General features: G+C 38.1%; 1 pseudogene; it reads left to right on the forward strand.

The window, feature by feature from the left end:
* Window positions 1–1,842: 1,842 nt before the first annotated feature.
* On the forward strand, window positions 1,843–6,967 carry LOC146387252 (taste receptor type 1 member 3-like; annotated as a pseudogene).
* Window positions 6,968–7,227: the final 260 nt, after the last annotated feature.

Below are 7,227 nucleotides of genomic sequence, written 5' to 3' on the forward strand. Positions count from 1 at the left end.
ATAATTGATTACACAGCAGTGGAGAGTAGACTTTATCAAAGTAGATGTCTTTCTGAAAGCGCTGTAACTAAGTTTAAGAATGTAATCCACCCACTGTTATCATCTTCAATGTCCTGTACCAACATAGAGCAGAGCAGCTATCTGAACACTACCCCAACAGAGGTCGATTATCTTGTTAATAATTTTACCTCCTCACTACGTACAACTCTGGATACTGTAGCTCCAGTGAAAACTAAGGTCTCAAATCAGAAGTACCTGACTCCGTGGTCTAATTCTCAAACACGTACCCTAAAGCAGATGACTCGTAAGCTGGAGAGAAAATGGCGTGTCACAAATTTAGAGGATCATCATTTAGCCTGGAGAAATAGTTTGTTGCTTTATAAGAAAGCCCTCCGCAAAGCCAGAACATCTTACTATTCGTCACTGATTGAAGAAAATAAGAACAACCTCAGGTTTCTCTTCAGCACTGTAGCCAGGCTGACAAAAAGTCATACCTCTTTTGAGCCAACCATCCCTTTAACGTTAACTAGTATTGACTTCATGAATTTCTTCACAAATAAAATTCTTATCATTGGAGAAAAAATTATCAATAATCATCCCACAGATGTAATATTATCTACAGTTACTTTTAGTACCATTGATGTTAAGTTAGACTCTTTTTCTCCAATTGATCTTTCTGAGTTAACTTCAATAATTACTTCCTCTAAACCATCAACGCGTCTTTTAGACCCCATTCCTACAAAACTGCTCAAAGAAGTCCTGCCATTAATTAATTCTTTGATCTTAAATATGATCAACCTATCTCTAATAATCGGCTATGTACCACAGGCCTTCAAGCTGGCTGTAGTTAAACCTTTACTCAAAAAGCATCTCTAGACCCAGCAGTCTTAGCTAGATCATCTGCAGAGGAATGGCTTATTTGAAGAGTTTCAGTCAGGTTTCAGAGCTCATCACAGCACAGAAACAGCTTTAGTGAAGGTTACAAATGATCTTCTTATGGCCTCTGACAGTGGACTCATCTCTGTGTTTGTCCTGCTAGACCTCAGTGCAGCGTTCGATACTGTTGACCATAATATCCTATTAGAACGATTAGAACATGCTGTAGGTATTACAGGTACTGCGCTGCAGTGGTTTGTATCATATCTATCCAATAGACTCCAATTTGTACATGTAAATGGAGAGTCCTCTTCGCACACTGAGGTTAATTATGGAGTTCCACAGGGTTCAGTGCTAGGACCAATTCTGTTTACATTATACATGCTTCCCCTAGGCAGCATCATTAGAAGACATAGCATAAATTTTCACTGCTATGTAGATGACACGCAGCTCTATCTATCCATGAAGCCAGGTAACACACACCAATTAGTTAAACTGCAGGAATGTCTTGAAGACATAAAGACCTGGATGGCCACTAACTTTTTGAATTGAATTGAATCATTGATAGTTACACCAAAGGAAAACAAATTTCAAACCACAAACAAATTCTATGAAAATACTCCGGAAATATGAACACCACCAACACAGCATAGACCCAAACATACACACAAGGTGTAAAGAGAATGTTTTTTCTCAGAAAACCATCAAGAACATTAAATGAGACTGTGTCAATAAATCCTCACAAACAGTAGTCAAAATTTGTTTAATGTGATTTTAAAAACTTTATACTACACATGTATTTTTGTTTATTTGTTTTCTTTATGATATGCTCTTACTGAAGTGTCAGGTTTGGGTGGCCAGAAGAGGGAGGGCATGACAACTTACAGGTGAATTTGCATAAAACAACCTATCATTATGCACTGGTATATAATTATACTCCAGTTATTGCTTTGGCTTACTGGCAATATGGCTTCATGTTTCACTCTGCTGGTTTTGTGCTGTTTCTTTACGCTGAGCTGCAGTGAGAGTTTGCCTGAATGGGTCAGCGACATTTCTCCCAACCTCTTCAGTTTGTCTGGGGACATTATGCTTGGAGGGCTCTTTCCCATTAACGACGTCACCAGTAATCTCAGTGACATAACAGAGACCAACCAGATAAGCTGTAAAAGGTAAGGATGGTTATGAACAACCATTTCTTAATAATATGAGAATCAGAATAACTGTGTATGCTAACCCTGATTTACAACGACTTCTACTGTTTTCTGCTTGTGGCTGAACAGTTTAAATTTACGCACACTGGGACTTGCTTTAGCCATGAAATATGCAGTGGATGAAATCAACGGAAATCAGACTCTCCTCCCAGGCATCAAGTTAGGTTATGAAATCTATGACACATGCAGACAATCTTCAATTATTATAAAGCCCACTCTGTCCTTCCTCACTGAAAAATCCGACCAAGAACTACCTGTGCAGTGTAATTACACTGACTATGAGACCAGTATAGTTGCAATGATTGGTTCTCTTGGCTCAGAAATGGTGTCAGCCATTGGAAAACTTGGAAAAGATTTGACACATTATGCAATAAATATTTCAAATGTAAAAATAAATCTTTAAAAACTCCATGTATTGGTGCCAGGTTATATCACAGAAAAATTAACTTGTTCTTTTGGTTTTGGTTTTGTTCAGCAGTTAATTTAACCTTTTTTAACCCTGATAAACATAAATTAGAGGTAAGTAACTCTGATTTTCTGTTTTTAATTTTCACACCAGATTAGCTATGGGGCCACCAGTGACAAGTTCAGTGATAAACTTCTCTACCCGTCATTCATTCGTACGGTGCCAAGTGATAAATGGCAAGTGGATGTCATTATAAAGATAATAGAGGAGTTTGGGTGGAACTGGGTGGCAATTGTGGGCAGTGATGAGGAGTACGGGCAACGAGGTGTGCAGATGTTCACTAAAATTGGCAGAAAGCACATCTGTCTGTGTGGCCTATCAGAGTCTGATTCCAGTGTACACTGACCCCGAACCAGCGATCAAAACCATCATTCATAACATTCGAGTGACCAGTGTCAGAGTGGTAGTGGTGTTTACTCTTCCAGAGCCAATTGTGGCCTTTTTTAAAGAGGTTGGTGAAGCAGAAGTTTAAAGCAACTAAGAAATTTATTATAATCTATTAGTGGATGGAGTTTGTTCAGTACCGGTAAACCATTTCATTTTTTCCAGGTTATCAGGAGTAATTTAACGCTTGTGTGGATTGGCAGCACAAGTTGGGCAATACATACTCGAGTGATTTCTCTGCCCAACATTGAAACAGTTGGCACAATCATTGCATTTGTTGACAAAACAGGCACCCTCGGCCTGTTCGCCGATTATGCAATGGAGCTCTTCAAGAAAGTCACAATCAATCAGTCACACAATCCCTGACCACAATGCTGGAATTTGTCACCTGCCGGTAAGTGGGGATCTGGAAGCAAAATCTATCCCTGGAAGGTGATTTATTTATTTTTTTCACCCAGTACATATAGTTAGGTCTTTAATTTGCAGGCCAAAAACACAATTCTTAATAGGTATATAATTTTGCCTTTGTGCATCACTGCATTTTGTATTTTAAATCAAACAATTAAGATGTGAGTGAGATGCAGATTGTCAGCTTTTTCTCATCATTAGGACAATTCATTAATTCTAATACAAATTCCTAAAGCTCCTTTTCAAATATAGTTAGCCATTTTAAGAGGTTCAAGTAATTAACAAGTAATTAAACTAACAATTTAAAATTTCATACTTATATTAAACTATCATAATTATACTTGGATGAAAATCCAATAACCACTTCTTTACCCCTTGTTCTAAGCCCCTCTGTATTTCCTTTCATGAAAATTACAGTGAAACACTATAAAATTCAAATTTAACACAGAATGAATATCAAATATTATGCTTCATTTCTTATGGCTTAAGAAGGGAACAGGATTTATCTTTTTATGGTACTGGGATCGTGACCCAGTGTTCTGTGCTTTGCACTTTTGAATCTCATTAAATTAATTTTGAATTTGAGAAGCGAACCTAGTTTCTAGATTTTATTATGTTGGGTTTTCTTGTTTAATTCAGAGGACTAGAAATGGTTTTGTTTGGTAATCCTTGGTCATTTTCCTTCTATATTATTTAGAAGTCTCTAGGTTAGTTTTAAGTTAATCTAGGGTTATCAGTTTATGTTCCCGCTCCTTTGGTCTGGTCTCTGTGTTTTGTTCCTTGGCATTCCTTCCTCTCTGTCATATCTCTTGCCCTCTCTCTCTCGTCCCTGTGCTCTGTCTCCATGTTCTTCTTCCTGTGTTTCATCCTTTGTCTCCCCCAGTCTGTCGTGTGTTTCCATGTTTGTTTATCTCCGTCTTTGTCAGGGCTGGGTGTCCTTGTCTTTCTATTTTATTTTCACAGTCCCTCGTGTCATGTGCATTGTGTTCAGTTTCGCTTCCCCTGTCTCATTATGCCTGATTTGTTCCTTTTGTGTTCCCATATGTCTCCACTTTTCTTAATCGCCTTCATGTGTATATATCGTGTCTGTTCCCATTTGTCCCTCGTTGGAACCCCAGTTTAGCATTTAGTTTTGGCCAGTTTAGTTTTTTGTTAGTAAAGTCTTATTCTTCTTTTGGCCTTTTTTGTATTTCATGCAGCCTTAAATAGTTGGCTTGCCTTTTCTTAAGATTAGTTTTGTCTGCTTTTGGGTCCTCTCTTCAAATACACCATCTGCGCACACAGATCATGACAAATACAGCCATGAAACTGCTGGTTAGACAAATTTCCAATTAATTTTGAGCCTCTAAATGTGGGGGAACATGAATAATTAATGTCTTTAATTCATAAGCAGTTAATACAATTTTTCTAAAGGCAGTTTTTTCTCTCCTGGAATTAAACCTGAAAGTTTACACATCGATCATATATTGATCAACTGATTGGTCGTCAGTGGTTTGTGTACACGGGCAACACTACAACAAATTAATGACCTAACTGTAGATGATTGCACACAATTTCCAAACAACGGTGTCAATAATAACGTTAAAGAATTTTGCAGCTGTTGCAGGTTTTAAAGAACACTTCTGTTGACATAAATGGCACAGATCTAGACTTTGACAAAGACAGCAACCCAAACATAGGATACAATGTGATTCAGTGGGTTTGGACAAACTCATCTCAAGTGGACTTGTGAGAGAATATACTGAACAAAAACTGTTCCTCAATAAGTCTCTCCTTCAATGGCACACTAAACAGGTAACTTTTGAAACTATGTACATCAACTTATATTGTATAAAAGCTTTAATGTCCAGTGTATTTGACTTCTTAGATTTTTTACAGCAAATGTTACAAGTTCCTGAGTCTGCCTGTTCAGCAATGTGTGGCAAAGGCCAAGACCACAGAGTCAAAGGTGTCCATTCCTGCTGTTTTGACTGTATCGACTGTTTGGCAGGCACCAAATAAGGGTAATGTGGTTTTCCACCATTGTCTCCAATATGTGACCTTGCTTATTTGCATCTTTGTCAAGAAATAGAGAAGAATCCAGCAGGTAAGCTTAACATAACATGAGAACAAGTCAATCTCGTGGGCATTCCTCTACCTGCCAGCACTTTTAAAATTCACTGATTAGCATGCTCCAGCCAGTTTTAATTAATTAAAATATTAGAGAATGTTTCATAGTTGTACAGCGTGAACCTTTCTTGGGCAGAAATGTGACTTCCAACAGTCACTGCATGCAGGGAAGAAATATTCTGACAAAATAACCCTTTAAAAACCCAAAATTGAAGTTTGAGGATGTTTAAGATTCAGTAAATCATACATAACACACAGCCATCAGTTAAACTGATTTTTAAATGTTTTCATTTTTAATTTTTTCTTTTGTTTTTAACCAAACTAAACTTTTGTGCTTTCTCACTCATAGATGACATCGAGTGCACTAAGTGTCCCAACCACCAGTGGTCCCACAATCACAGCACGAACTGCACTGACCCCATCTTTAAGTTTTTCACCTGGAACAGCCAGGATGCTGTGATAATGATGCTGGTGGGGATGCTGCTGCTGGTATGTCAGGGTGCAGTGGGTGTCATGTTTCTGATGCATCGAGGAACCCCCTGTTAAAGGCTTCTGGGGGAACCTTGAGTTGTGTGGCTGTGCTCGGCACAATGGGAGCATGCCTCAGTCTGCTGCTCTTCCTGGGGGAGCCAGGGGATGTGGTGTGTCGTCTTCAGCTGCCCTGCACTTCCATTTTCCAAACTGTCACCCTCTCCATTATCCTGTCCATCTCACTACAGGTGAGTTAAGACTGGTGAAACACTGCCACACAATGGCAGTGTGCAGATAGAAAGTATGCAGTGTTTAAATTATATTCTTCTCTCAGCTGTTCTGTATTTAATGTGATTAAAATAAACTTGTATTTTGATTGTAACTTGTTATCCATACTTACAGGAATTACAGACCGACATGTATTTATTAGACAGTTTGTGAAAGTGAAGGAATATATATATATATATATGTGTGTGTGTGTGTGTGTGTGTGTTGAAAGTTTCATTTGATTTGATTTGATTTGATTTTACTAAAATCGTAGTTCATGTTCATGAGTGCTGTAGCTGCCACATTATTAAATTATATGAAAGTGATACAGTTTAGTTTTCTTTAGTTGTGTAGTTGTTTTAATATTATGCCTTTGCAGCAACAGCCATGTGAAGTTGCATTATGTTTTTGAGTTGCCTCCCTTTCATCAATATGAAAAGAACACAAATGTCTTATAAAATTAGAAAGGGATGACAATTTCCATACAAAAGGTCAAAGGTCAGCTTAACTGTAACATCATAATTTCTGCAATAATTTTTTTCTGGCTAATATTCAACACATTATCTGTAACTGTAACTTGACAGGTTTGCAGTGGCATAGAGGTGCAAGATAATAATTCTAGTTTAGATTTTTCAAGAAGTTGTTTAGCAGATATAGGGCAATGCTAACCTTTCTTTTCAAACAGATACTCTATGTGACAGAGATCCCAGAAATGGCTGCCTCTCACCTGCATTTGTTGAGAGGCCCTGTGAGCTGGCTGTTTGTGCTGATTTGATCACCTTTTCCACCCTGATCTACTGTGTCATTTGGGTGATCTTTATTCCTATCTATATTGACAACAATAGTTCAGCTAACAAGAACAGGTCAATTGTCCATGTTTATTTCAGTCTGGCAAGCAACTTTGGACTGCTGGCAGCCTACTACTTTCCAAAATGCTACTTGTTGTTAAGGAAACCTGACTTAAACACAGCAAAGTGCTTCTGTACCTTCTTAGAGGACGTCCCACCAACTCAAACAGAAGAGGAGCCACAGCCA

Source organism: Perissodus microlepis, chromosome 5 (genome assembly GCF_051167445.1).
Source record: "Perissodus microlepis isolate ML-2025 ecotype Zambia chromosome 5, ASM5116744v1, whole genome shotgun sequence".
Classification (NCBI taxonomy): Eukaryota; Metazoa; Chordata; class Actinopteri; order Cichliformes; family Cichlidae; genus Perissodus; species Perissodus microlepis.